The sequence below is a fragment of the Trichosurus vulpecula genome, chromosome 1 (assembly GCF_011100635.1).
Source record: "Trichosurus vulpecula isolate mTriVul1 chromosome 1, mTriVul1.pri, whole genome shotgun sequence".
NCBI classification, from domain to species: domain Eukaryota; kingdom Metazoa; phylum Chordata; class Mammalia; order Diprotodontia; family Phalangeridae; genus Trichosurus; species Trichosurus vulpecula.
The window spans coordinates 82,176,311-82,191,009 of record NC_050573.1 but is presented as its reverse complement, the minus strand read 5'-3'; the positions used below and the strand labels follow the sequence as shown (position 1 = coordinate 82,191,009).

Here is a 14,699-nt window from a genome sequence, read left to right as displayed (position 1 = left end):
GCTAAGATGACAGTAAAGGAAAATGACAAATGCTAGGGGGGGATATAGAAAAATAGGGACATGAGTGCATTGTTGATGGAGCTGACCTGGTCCAACCATTCTGGAGAAAATTTTGGAATTGCCCAGAGGGAATAAAACTGTGCATACCCTTTGACCCAGAAATACCACTAGTAGGTCTGTATCCCAAAGAGATCAAAGAAAAAGGAAGAGGACCCATAGGTGCAAAAATACTTATAGCAGCTCTTTTTATAGTGGCAAAGAATTAGAAACTAAGGGGATACCCATCAATTAGGAATGGCTAAATAAGTTGTGGTATATGATTGTGATGGAATACTATTGTGTTATAAGAAATGATGAAGGGGGTGGTTTCAGAGAAAAACCTTGGAAGACTTAGAGGAACTGATACAAGATGAAATGAGCAGAACTAGGATAACATTATACACAGGAACAGTGATATCGTAATGACAATGAATTGTGAAAGACTTAGCTACTCTGATGAATACAATGATCCATGACAATTCCAAAGAACTCGTAATGAAAAATGCCATCCATCTCCAGAGAAAGAACTGATGAACTCTGAGTGCAAACTGAAGTACATTTTCTTTCACTTTCTTTATTCTGACTTGTCTTTCCCCCTCAACATAGCTAATGTGGAAATAAAAAAAAACATAACCATTCTTTTGAAAATAGCAAACTGGGCAATAGTGGTTGTAGGAACTGCAGCAGCTTTGGGATCTCTCAGCCCAAGAGTGGTAAGGAAGTCGGAGGACTGGTCAGAAAGAGTTATAAAGGACATGTTGGTGGAACTGGGCATAGCTTGTGCTGATTGGCAATTCTATTGCTCATATGCAGTTCTGGGTCACAGTTCCAGGGCAAAGAGGAATGCGATGGTCAGTCACAAGGGAATAGGGGCTCTGGTTAGAGTTCCAAGGCAAAGAGGAACACTAGCCTGTGCAGCTACAGGGGACCTGGGACCCTTCTTTGGCAAAAACCAGAGCACAGCCAGGAGAGCAAGGACCATACCTCTCCTGGGATCATACCACCTTGGAAGCACCAAAAACTTCCAGATCCCCAGAACAAGCTTTGAAAATAGCAGCAAGAAAAAGCCTGAAGCTTGGCACAATGCTTCCCCACCCCTAGGTGAGCAGAGCCCAACTTTAGCATAAAATTCAAAGTCAAAAAATAGGCTGGAAAAATGAGCAAACAACAACAAAAAAAGAATTTGACCACAAAAAAACTGCTATGGCAGCAGGGAAGACCAAGACATAAACTCAGAAGAAGACAACAATTTGAAAACAGCTACCCCCAAAAAAAGCCTCACAGAAAAGATGCTTATTGGACTCAAGCCTAACAAGAATTCCTAGAAAAGTTAAAGAAAGAGATAAGAGTGGTAGAGGAAAAATTTGGAAAAGAAATGAGAGTAATGAAAAGAGAATTAAAAACTTGGTAAAAAGAAGCACAAAAAATATTGAAGAATATAACATCTTAAAAAACCAGAATTGGTGGGCTTCTGGGAACGAAGATGGTGGAAGCGCATGTGTGTGGAGCAAGCAGCAAATGACTTTAACTCTCCATATTCACCTCCAAATAACCATAAAGTAGTGCTCCAAATCCTGGAACAGCAGAACCAGCAAAAAGATGGGATGAAACAATCTTTTAGCCCAAGAAACTTGAAAGATCAGCAAGAAAGGTCCATCTCACTTGAGCAAAAGGGGAGCACATTCTGGGAAAGGAAGCATCCCAGCAAGCCAGTAGCAAGCCCCCCCCCCCACCCTCCCCCAGAAAACCAGTAGGAGATCCTGAGTTCCAGTGTGGTGGAGCAGGCAAACTCCAAAACCAGGACCCCCTATGTACCTAATAGCTCTCTCTCTCTCTCTCCCTCTTTCTTTCTCTCTCTCCATATATGTATACACATATAAATGTACATATAAGCATATATACACAAGCATACACATAAGTTAAGGAAAACTCCAAAACAAGGAATAGAGTAAAAAACAAAGGGTAGGTGGGAGGGAGACTTAAGGGTATGGAGAAGAGAGCCAGAGGGAATAGGGTTGTTTTCAAATTGATTAACCTAAAATAACTGGAGAGACAAAATGCTATGTTTACTGAGGAAAAAGAAAAAAATCCTAGTTCATAAAAAAAAAATAGAGATAAATGGAGGCAAATACAAATTCAATTTTCATAGCTTTAAATGTTAATGTATAAAACAACACAAAACAATGAAAAAGTGAAAGATTAGATAAGAAGACAAAACTCTACAATCTATTGCTTATAAGAGATACATTTAAGAAACAAAGACATACTCAGAATAAAAATGAAGGGCTGGAAATTTTTTTTTTTTTTACTATCTATCAAGTAAACTTCCCAAAGCAGGAGTCTCAATCATGCTATCAGACAAAGAAAATATAAACATTCACACCAAACTTAATGATGTTGAAAGAAACTGTTGACAATAAATCATTAGCAATATTAAACTTATATATTCCAAATGCCTTGGCATCCAATTTCATAAAGGAAAAAAATAATTTAATTATAAGAAGACTTAGTAATACAGTAATGGCAGGCAATTTCAATGTCACTCTCTCAGTTTTTGATAACTCTAGCAGGTAAACAAAAGGGAAAATACAGATTTAAACAAATTGCTAAAGAAACTAGAACTTAAAGACATGGCATCTTCTAAATGAGACTGCTAACAAATACAAGTATTTCTCAACACTCCATAAAACTTTTACAGAAACTGACAGTGCATTAAGGCATAGAGATATAGCAAACAAATATAAAAAGGCAGAAATAGTAAATATATCATTTTCAAACCATAATGCAACAAAAATAGCAATTATTTCAAGGAATATGAGCAAGAGACACAGACCCAAATGGAGACTTAACAATGAAATTTGAAATGATGAGAATAAATCATGAAAACAACAATTACAGGAAAGAAAATTATAATGATGAAGCAACATATCAAAATTTCTGAGATGCCACTAAGGCAGTCCTCGGGGGGAAACCATATTTCTACAACTTTACATCAGCAAAATAGAAAAGAAGAAAATTAATTAACTGGATATGCATTTTTAAAAATTAGAAAGTCAGTAACAAACCCAAAATAAGCACAAAAAGGGATATATTAAAAATTAGAAGAGAAATAGATAAATTAGAAAAAAAAACTATGAAAGTAAAAAAAAACCCCAAAAGCTGGCTCTTTGAAAAGACTCATAAAATCAACAAACATTTAGTCAATCTTATTTGAAAGAAGAGAGCAGAAAATCAAACCAACCAAATAGCAAATGAACAAAGTAAAATCACAAAAAACAAAAACAGAAGAAATTTTAAAATATATCAGAAGCTACTATGCACAACTATACACTGACAAAACTGAGAATACAAAAATAGAGGAATACTTTCAAAAATATAAAATGCCCGGAGTAATAATAAACCAAAGAGAGATCTTTTTTTTGGAGTCAGTATTCAATTTTTTAAATTTTATCACTTTTATTTAATATTTTAGTTTTCACCACTGATTCTGAGTTATAAATTTTTCCCCCATTTCTACCCTCCCCCCCATTCCAAGATGGCATGTATTCTGATTGCCTCATTCCCCAGTCAGCTCTCCCTTCTGTCACCCCACTCCCTCCCCATCCCTTTTCCCCTTACTTTCTTGTAGGGCAGGATAGATTTCTATGCCCCATTCCCTATATAGCTTGTTTCCCAGCCACATGCAAAAACAACTTTTTTTTTTGAGCATCTGCTTTTAAAACTTTGAGTTCCAAATTCTCTCCCCTCTTCCCTTCCCACCCACCCTCCCTAGGAAGGCAAGCAATTCAACATAGGTCACACATGTATCATTATATAAAACACTTCCACAATATACATGTTGTGAAAGGCTAACTATATTTCCTTCCATCCTATCCTGTCTCCCTTTATTCAATTTTCTCCCTTAACCCTGTCCCTTTTCAAAAGTGTTTGCTTTTGATTACCTCCTCCCCCTATCTGCCCTCCCTTCTATCATCCCCCCTTTTTTATCCCCTTCCCCTTACTTTCTTGTGCGGTAAGATACCCAATTGGGTGTGTATGTTATTCCCTCCTTAAGTCAAATCTGATGAGAGCAAGATTCACTCATTCCCCCTCACCTGCCCCCTTTTCCCTTCCAACAGAACTGCTTTTTCTTGCCACTTTTATGTGATATAATTTACCCCATTCTATCTCTCCCTTTCTCAATATATTCCTCTCTCATCCCTTAATTTTATTTTATTTTTTTAGATATAATCCCTTCATATTCAACTCATCCTGTGCCCTCTGTCTATATATATATGTACATTCCCTTCAACTACCCTAATAGTGAGAAAGGTCTTATGAATTACACACATCATCTTTCCATGTAGGAATGTAAACAAAACAATTCAACTTTAGTAAGTCCCTTATGAATTCTCTTTCTTGTTTACCTTTTCATGCTTCTCTTGATTCTCATATTTGAAAGTTAAGTTTCTATTCAGCTCTGGTCTTTTCATTGAGAAAACTTGAAAATCCTCTATTTTATTGAAAATCCATCCTTTGCCTTAGAGCATGATACTCAGTTTTGCTGGGTAGGTGATTCTTGGTTTTAATCCTAGCTCCTTTGACCTCTGGAATATCATATTCTAAGCCCTTCAATCCCTTAATGTAGAAGCTGCTAGATCTTGTGTTAACCTGATTGCATTTCCATGATATTCAAATTGTTTCTTTCTTGCTGCTTGCAGTATTTTCTCCTTGACCTGGGAACTCTGGAATTTGGTAACAATATGCCTAGGAGTTTTCTTTTGGGGATCTTTTTCAAGAGGCAATCGGTGAAGTCTTTCAATTTCTATTTTACCCTCTGGTTCTAGAATATCAGGGCAGTTTTCCTTGATAATTTCTTGAAAGATGATGTCTAGGCTCTTTTTTTCATCATGGCTTTCAGGTAGTCCAATAATTTTTAAATTATCTCTCCTGGATCTATTCTCCAGGTCAGTGGTTTTTCCAATGAGATATTTGACATTGTCTTCCATTTTTTCATTCCTTTGGTTCTGTTTTATAACATCTTGATTTCTCATAAGGTCACTAGCTTCCACTTGCTCCAATCTAATTTTTAAGATAGTATTTTCTTCAGTGATCTTTTGGACCTCCTTTTCCTTTTGGCTAATTCTGCCTTTCAAGGCATTCTTCTCCTCATTGGCTTTTTGGAGCTCTTTTGCCATTTGGGTTAGTCTGTTCTTTAAGGTGTCATTTTCTCCAGTATTTTTTGGGTCTCCTTTAGCAAGTCATTGACTTGTTTGTCATGGTTTTCTCACATCACTCTCATTTCTTGTCCCAATTTTTTCCTCTACTTCTCTTACTTGCTTTTCCAAATCCTTTCTGAGCTCTTCCATGGCCTGAGACCAATTCCTATTTTTCTTGAAGGCTTTTGATGTAGGCTCTCTGACTTTGTTGACTCCTTCTGGCTGTATGTTTTGATCTTCTTTGTCACCAAAAAAGCAATCTAGAGTTTGAGTTTGAGTCTGAGTTTGAGTCTTTTTCACTGCCTGTTCTTGTTCTCAGCCAACTACTTGACCCTTGAGCTTTTTGTCAGGGTATGACTGCTTGTAGAGTAGAGAGTACTTTGTCTCAAGCTTTAGGGTCCAAGCACTGCTGTTTTCAGAGCTAATTCTACTCCACCATCACCCTAGGCTCTGTCACAGCAGCACTCCTCCTCCCCCAAGAACCACCAACCAGGACCGCAATCGAGATCTAAGCAGAGCTCAGCAAGAGAACCTGCCTTTGTGCCCACAAAGTGCTCCTTGCACTCCTGCTCTGATCTGCTTCTAGATTCCTCCCACTGTGTGAGCCAGGGACTTGGGAAGCAGCTGACACTGGAGCTCTGGAAGCAGCCTCAGGAGCTTCCTGATGCTGCCACCACCACCACCCCTGCACCACCTCAGCCACCCACAGGGCTGGTGGCCGGACCCTTCTCAATTCGATCCAGCAGTTTCCCACTAACCTGCTCTTTGGCATTTGTGAGAAGTCTGGTGACTGCCACAGCTCAATGGTTCATGGCCCTAAGGCCTGTTCTGGCCAGCCAGCTGACTCCTGGTCTGGTCTGTCCTGTCACGGCACACACTGGGCTGGGCTCTGTTCCCAGCACTGTGCGATAGACCCTTCCCAGCGACCATCCAGGCTCTCCTGGGCTGGAGACCTGTTTCCCTCTGCTATTTCATGGGTTCTGCAGCTCTAGAATTTGTTCAGAGCCATTTTTTACAGGTGTTTGGAGGGATTTGGGGGAGAGCTTAAGCAAGTCCCTGCTTTCCAGCTGCCATCTTGGCTCTGCCCTATCCCAAATAGAGATCTTAAATAATGCAATCTTAGAAAAAGAAAAAAAATTAGATGTGAAGAAACTACCAGAGGAAACAATTCCTGGTCCTGATGTATTCACAGGAGAATTCTATCAAACTTTTAAGGAACAATTGGTACCAATACTATACAAATTATTCTCAAAAATTGAGACTACTAGACTGTACTAAACTCCTTTTATGAGATTAATATAATCCTAATACCTAAACCAAAGAAGGATAAAGCAGAAAAGGTGGAACTATAGACCAATATCATCAATCCATATCAATTCAAAATTTTTTAAAATAAAATTCTGTCAAATAGATTATGAAAAGTTTTCCATGAAATCATTCATCATGACCTATTTGGATTTATGCCAGAGATAAGAATTGGTTTAAAATTAGGAAAATAACATAATGAATCGTATTAAAGACGTTCCAAACCATGATTATCTCAATAGATACAGAAAAATCCTTTGGCAAGGTACAAAACTCATTTATGTTAAAAATTCTACAAAGTATAGGCATTACGGGACCTTTTAATATCACTAAAAGTATCTACTTAAACCAAAAGCAAGCATCATATGCAAAAAAGATACACTAGAACATTTCCCAGTTAATACAGGTGTAAATCAAAGATGCAAAGATGCACATTCTCCCTACTATTATTTGATAGGGTTTTAGAACTGCTAGCAATAGCAATAATAAAAAAATTAAATTAAAGATGTAAAGACAAGTAAAAAGGAGATAAATTGCCTATTGGATATTGCAGACTTGTTATCCTGGAGACAAATCCAATATCAAATCCAATATATGTCCAAAACAGAACTCATTATTTTTTCCCCAAAACCTAGCCCTGTTCTGAACTTCCCCATTTCTAATAAAAGCACCACAGTTTTTCCAGTCTCCCAGGTTCATAACCTCAGCATTATCCTTGACTGGTTCACCCCTTTTCCAACACCCATGCATCTAAGGGCAGGAAAGAACACAAATAGTCAAGGAAACTGTGGTACCATATAAATATAGCTATGTGTCAGCCTAGGTGGGAAAGAGAGCCCTTACTTCATCTAGGAACCTATAGATGTTCTTCCTCCTCCTTCAAGACAGCAAGGAGAGAGATAATCTGTTTATGACTTTTGTATGCATGATCAGCTCCCCTCCATCCCCCTCCAATTCTGTCAGTTTATTAAAAGGCTTTTCTTCACCTCCCAGTAAGAGAGCAGGAAACATTTATGGAGTAGTTGCATATTATATTCTAAATCAAGGGCAAGGGCCTGTCCCTTAAACCCAGCAGGCAGAGTATACTGTGCATGCTCTGAGTACGAGGTCACAATTAGCGAGTGCCCTATTACACTCACACAAATATATTTCCACAATATGTAATGCTATTCTGCCTTCCCTCAAAGAAAAACCTATCCCTTTTTTAAGTTAAATTTCATTTTCAAACAAAAATCAGCCTTCTCTCTGTCCTACTTCCCTCGCTCTGACCCCCATTGAGAAGGTTTTTAAAAAAACCAAATAAACAAAATCCCTCTCACAAACATGTATAGTCAAACTGTTACAGTCAAAATAAGATGAAATGAGGCACAAAGTTCTGAGCATGATAAATTTATTAGTACAGCACAGATTGTCCAATAAATAGGATCTTAGCTTCCCCAGCAAAGCTAAGACCCCAAATGAGGGGACAAGCTCCCTTTTATAGTTTTTGAGGAGTGCAGAACAAAGAAGAGGACTTGGTAGGCAGGAAACAAGCTATGAGTGGTTACAAGAGCTTGACATCATGAATGGTGAAATCAATATAATCGGTTACAGAGCTGAGGCATGAGGGACAATATGATTGGCTGGAAATTGAGAATGAGGGCTAGCAGCAACCTCCTCCTTCTTTCCAATGACTAAGAAATGTTCAATGTTTGAGCCCACCTGCAAGGTTAGAGATAGTGGACCAGACTTCTTTGAATAACAAACCAGGCATCCTTGAAGGATAGCTTGGTGGTGTAAAGATACTAGACTAAACTCCCTGGTGTCCACTTGTGTCCCTCAAGGAGGACAGATTTTCTTGAAGCAAGAATAGAACAGTGGTTAGCAGGAGAACTGCCTTCCTAAATTTAACCCATTGCAGGCCAGCTGAATCGCTCAACTAAGTTCAGAGACAAAGAACCAGGTCTTAGAGAGTTACAGGACAAAATCAATGAACTAAATAGATAAGTAAAAATGATACAGAATCAGTCTGATTTTTTCAAAATGAAACAAAATTTCTTACTGACTGTGCCTTAAAAAAGTATGTCTCTGTCTATCACCTATCTGTCAGGAGGTGGTTAGCATGTTTCAGCATTAGTCCTCAGGAAATGTAGTTGGTCATTGTTCCCAAGACTTCTTTTTCCATATATATGTACATGTGTATACATTAAAACAAATATACACAGATGTATATATACATGTATACAGACATGTACATGTATACAGATACATTTCTTAACCAGCCAAGATCCTCCTTCTTGCCCTCGCACCCCAGACCTACCCCTTTCTTTGAGAATACAAGAAAAACAAAACCCATTATTCACACATATAGTCAAATCATAACAAATTTCCACTTTAGCCATGTCCTAAAAAATATTTGTCTCATTCTACGATGAGTCCTTCACCTCTGTATCAGGAGGTGAAAAGCATATTTCATCATTAGTCCTCTAGAATCCTGGTTAGTCATTACGCTAAGAAGAGTTCAGCACAATAGTCTTCTAGTAGATTTATAGACCATAATTTGTTCATCCATTCCACAATTTATGGGCAGCCCCTCAGATTCCCATTCTTTATCACCTCAAAAAGAACTATAAATATTTGTGCACATCCTTAAAATTTGTTTTGTTTAGGATTAATCTCTCCCTTAGTTTGCCTTCCCTCTAATTCCCCTCCCCTCCTTCTTCTCTCTTTCTCCTATTTCCCTGTTGAGGTAAATGTATTTTAGTGCACAATTGTGTGTGTGTGTATGTGTATTTATGTGTTCTTCCTTCTTTTGACCAATTCAGATGAGAATGAGGTTCAAGCATCAGCTGTTTCCTCCAATCCTCTTCCCCTTGCTTCCACAGATATCTACTTATGCACCCTGATTATATGGTATGATTTTTCTTAACCTTCTTTTCCTTCCACTTCAACTTATTGTGTTCCTCTTCCCCTCTCTCTCCATTTTGTTTCTCAAGATCATCAAGACATAACAGAACTACTCACCGGCCTTGCCTAATTGGATCCTCCCTCTGAACCCTGCCTATGAAAGATACTATCATCTCCCCATATTTGAATGTCAGTGATTTATCTTTGTTTAGTTCTTTATCATCGTTCATTAATGTTTACCTTTTTACGCCTCTCTTCATTTCTTGTATTTGACCTTCAAAGTTTGTCTGCTGCTCTAGTTTGTTTTTTTAAATCAGGAATACTTGGAAGTCCTCTATTTAATTAAAGATCCATTTCCCCCCTTGTAGCACTGTATTCAGTTTTGCTGGATAAAATACGATTGGCTGCAAGTCCCATATCCTTTGCCTTCTGGGATATCATTTCATTTTTTTTTTGTTTTAGCTCTGAAAAACTTATTGAGAATCCACCAGTTCCAAGTTGCTTTAGAAACATTAGGCAGCTTCTTCTTTTGTGACATGGTCTTTCTTGAATGGTCCCATGAAAGCTTTCTTCTCCTCCACAGCCTGGAACCAACTGTGGCCAAATTTGGAAGTGGTGTCAATAAACTTCAGGTCGATCTTCTCCAGGGTATGATATTTGGTCTGTACCAGCAGAGACTTTCACAGGGTGAGGACACGCTTCTTGGTCTCAACAATACAGCCTTTCAGCATGATGAAGTCATTGGTCACTTTACCGTAGTGGACAAAGCCTCCCAGAGGCTTGATGCTCTCGTTGGACAGATCATAATCAGTGGACACATTGTCTTTGATCAGCTTGCCATCCTTGATCTGGTAGACCTGGCCAACCTTGTAGATCTTTTTGTTGATCTCTGTGCAGTGGTGGTAGCCCTTCTGACCAGCTCAAGCAACAGAGAAGCCTACGCAGGCAGGATGCCAAACTCCAATACATGCCACCCCGTGCAGGCCTTGGTGGGTTTTTCAGGGCAGTTTCTTTGTGTGCCAGCAGCTGGTGACACCTTTGTAACCCTTGCCCTTGGTCACTCCAACAACATCAATCACCTCATCCTGCCCAAATAAGGTGGACACAGGCACCTGCTGCTCCAGCTTCTCATGGGCCCAGTCCAGTTTCTCAGCCATGCTGCCACTATTCACCTGGATCTCCATCAGGTGAGATTTCTTCTGCTTCAGAGGGAGCAGGCACATCTGGGTGTGGGCAATGATGCAGCTCACCTGGCAGTACTGCTTCATACCGTTGAAGTCTTTCTCCAGCTGCTTTTTTGCCATTGTCATCTTGCCACTTCTTGCAGTACTTGGTGAAGGCCTTCTTCTTGGACTTATGCCAGTTCTTATAGAATTGCCTCTTATATTCATCACTGATATGCTCAGCAAAGATGGTTTGGAAGCTCCACAGGCCTTGTGGGGTTTGCACCTAGCCCACAATACTTACAATGGCCTTGGGGGGGCATCTCCATGACCTTTGAGCCAGGCCTGTCCACCTTTTGAATGATGTGGCTCATGCCCGCCTTGTAATCCAGACAGGCTGTCAGGTGGATGGGCTTTGTGGGGTCATCTTTGGGGAAGCTCTTCACCTTTCCCTGGTGCCTGCTGCTTCTCTTTCGAGGCAGGTGTATTAGGAGGGCAGAGTTTATAATTTCAAAGAGGATCATATATATGTCTGAAAGGTTCAGAACCGCTGGATATAAGAAACTCTCAAGATAAGAGGCAGAAGAATCAAAGCATATATTTAGGCTCCAGAGTAACAGATCCACAAACCAGCATCCCCATTTTGATATATTGATCAAAAGCTTCCAGGCGCAATAAGTACGCCTCGCAAGAGTAACCAGGAGGCCACAGAGAAGCATGATGGTGTACAGCAAAATCATATACATGCTTCCCCTCTATGGTAAAAAGATTACCCACTGGCCTCAAGTCCTTGTTCAGCTTCCTCCCATAGGTCAGCTCTGCTACCGGCAGCTCCTGCTTCAGCTTCGGCTGTGGCTGTAGCTGTAGCAGCCTCTGGCTCCAACGGAAGCTGTTTTTAACCATCCGACTTCTGCGGGGGTGTAAGGTACGCTGGGGAAAGCACAGGTTCTTTCGATCTGCTTAAGCAAGGGAAGCAAGGTGAAGGGGTTGACCGGGAAAGCACAGGTTCTTTCGATCAGCTTAAGCAAGGGAAGCAAGGTGAAGGGGCCGACAAGCTTACTCCAATCCAACATACAAACAGCATTCAGTTCAGGGGAAAAAGCCAAACTAGTCAAGGGCACTTGTTGACTAAGTGCTAAGTAGCCCATTTTTGGTTACCAACACAGAAGGAAGCCCAGAGCCTGGGAAGAGAGAACTTCCTCTCGGACATGCTACTGCTGCTGCATGTGCAGCTGCTGCCCAGGCAAATTAGGAGAGCTAATAAACATTTATTAAGCACTTTCTACGTGCCAGCCACTATGCCAAGTACTGGAGATACAAAAAGAAGTAAAACACAGGCTCTGCCATCAAGAAGCTTGCAAATGGGGGAGACAACATGTAAACAAATATAAACTAAGCAAGTTATATACAGGATAAATAGGAAATAATAACAGAGGGAATGCACTAGAATTAAGAAGGTTTGGGGAAGGCTTCTAGTAAAAAATGGAATTTTAGTTGGGACTTAAAGGAAGCCAGGGAGGTCAGTAGGTGGAGCTGAGGGAGGGCCTTCTAGGTATGGAAAAAAGCTAGAGAGAATGCCTGGGGAGAGATGAAGTGTCTTATTCGTGGAGCAGCCAGGAGGCCAATGTCACTCCCCAATATTGGGGAGTAAAGTGTAAGAAAACTGAAAATGTAGGAGAGGACTAGGTTATGAAGGGTTTTGAACACCAAAAGATTTAGTCATTGATCCTGGGGGGCTTTTAGGAGCTACTGAAATTTATTGAATTGGAGGATGACGCAGTCAGACTGTGCTTTACAAAAATTACTTTGGTGGCTGAATGGAGGATGAATTGGAGCCGGGAGAGACTTGAGGCAGATAGACTTGAGGCAGATAGTTTAGGTGTGAGGTGATGAGGGCCTACATGGTGGTGGCAGGGTCAGAGGAAAGAGGGGCTGTATTTGATAGATATAAAGATGAAATTGACAACTCTTGGCAATTTATTGGATCCTGACAGTGGCTCCCCAGTACTTTAATTCTTTCTTTCTGACTGTTTGCAGTATTTTTCTTTGACCTAGAAGCTCCAGATTTTGACTATGATATTCCTGGGAGTTTTAATTTTGGGGTTTCTTTCAGGATATGATTGGTGGAATCTTTCTTTTTCTACTTTGTTCTCTGATTCTAAGAGATCTTGGTAGTTTTCTCTTAAGATTTCTTGAAATATGGTGTCTAGGCTCTTCATTTGGTTATGGCATTCAGACAGTGTAATGTCTTAAATTTTTCCTCCTTAATCCATTTTCTAAGTCAGTTGTTTTTGCTATGTGATATCTGACATTTTCTTTAATCTTTTGACTATTTTAATATTTCATGTTGCTTGATGGACTCATGGGTTTCTAGCTGATCCATTCTAATTTTGAGAGAGTTTGTTGCTTGGGTAAGGTTTTGTACCTCTTAATGCCAAATTGCTAATTCCCTTTCCAATTCTTTCTTCCATAGCTCTCATTTCTTTTTCATTTTCCCCCCTCAACACTCCTATTCTATTTAATAAAAAACATTTAAAAAATTTAAAACTCTTCCTAATCTCTTTCAGGAATTCTGGTTGAGTTTATGACTAAACTGTGTTTTACCCTAAGGCTTTCTTGTAGAGGTTTTTAGGGTCATTCTCTTCTTCTGTGTTACTATGGTGTTTGTTTGACCCTTCTTCCAGACAACTTCCTGACTTTAGACTTGATATTATGGCTGGGCTCTGCTGCACTTCTGAAGGAAAGATCTGGACTGGTCCAGTTGCTGCTTTCTTGGGTTATTGAGTGTTGTGTTATTCCAAGATCTCAGGGACAGGCTGGGTACCTTCAAACTTTCAGTGCTCCAAAATACTCTGATCCAGGGCAAAAAGTCTGATTGCATATCCTCCCACCCTCTATTCCCCCACCAGTTTGAGCTCTGCGAGTTTCTGACCTGGGGTTTGGGTCCAAGCAAAAATGAACTATTTCTGGACTCTGTCCCATCAGGCAGCTGGAAATTGTTCTATTTCTTTTGAATCTCAGAATGCAGGTAAAGACATATTTTTTAGACATAGCCAATGAGAAGTTTTGTGTTGCTTGACTATATATGTTTGTAACAGGGTTTTTTGTTTGTTTGTTATATCTGACCTGTACCAGGTCATGAATGCCAATTGTTAAATTTTCAGTGTGAGCCTTGGAAATTGGTAAACACTTTAAATCAGGGCTTGATTTATTGTTTTGTTGTCTAGACTCAAGAAAGTGATGGAGAAAATGTTAATGAAACAGATTAAACATTAAAAGTACATTGTGCATACTTTTTTCCTTTTTGGGGGAACTCATTGCTAAATACTTACTAGCACCAGCTCTCTGACCTTCTGCAAGTATCTAATGTTCATTTTATCCTATACAATTGCTACTCTCTATGGCATTCACCTTGGTAGATTTATATAGACAGTTTTCTCCCTTCCGATTCCTCTTATTGGCTAGGTGAACTTGCCTTTAACCTTTTAACTTTTGAATTGTTTTCCCCTGACCTCAAGGAACTGATGCACATTGAGAGAGACTGATGGAATTGACCCTAGCACATAAAAGATATTTATTAATTTATAGTAATGCTACTACGTCAGCTTGGACATTTTTCTCTCTAAGCTAGAAATGCTTGGATTTGGAATAATGTTAAATTTAAAAAGTTCCTGGCAGACTTGTACTTAAAAGAGCATGAGATTAATATTTTTTCTTTGGCAGTTAAACAGTGCCTTTTAGACTCAAATTCCAATGCCAAATAGAAAGCAGCATGGGCTCAGGAAAACTTCTTTTCCAAAGATTTTCATGGTCAACTAAATAGACATGACCTTTTGAACCCTTTCGGAAATTTTTGAGAACAGAATTGCCCAGTGTTGTTGACTCCCAATTTAGCTTCTGGAATTGGACCATTTATGAGAAAGGCCAAATCTGTCAGACACATATTTGTTTATGTTTTAGTTCATATTTATATTTGTAGCCCCTCTGGGTATGTGTATGGTAAACTTTAAATTATGCTAGTGTAAGCTCTTCCTTTAACAACTAGAAGTCACCTATCTAGACTGAGATAAAGACGACTTTAGCCAGGCTAGTCTACTTGCAACACAAG

The 14,699-nt window shown here is 39.5% G+C and overlaps 1 pseudogene; it reads right to left on the bottom strand.

Moving 5' to 3' along the window:
* Window positions 1-9,940: 9,940 nt before the first annotated feature.
* LOC118833531 lies at window positions 9,941-11,801 on the bottom strand (annotated as a pseudogene).
* Between the last annotated feature and the right edge of the window lie 2,898 nt (window positions 11,802-14,699).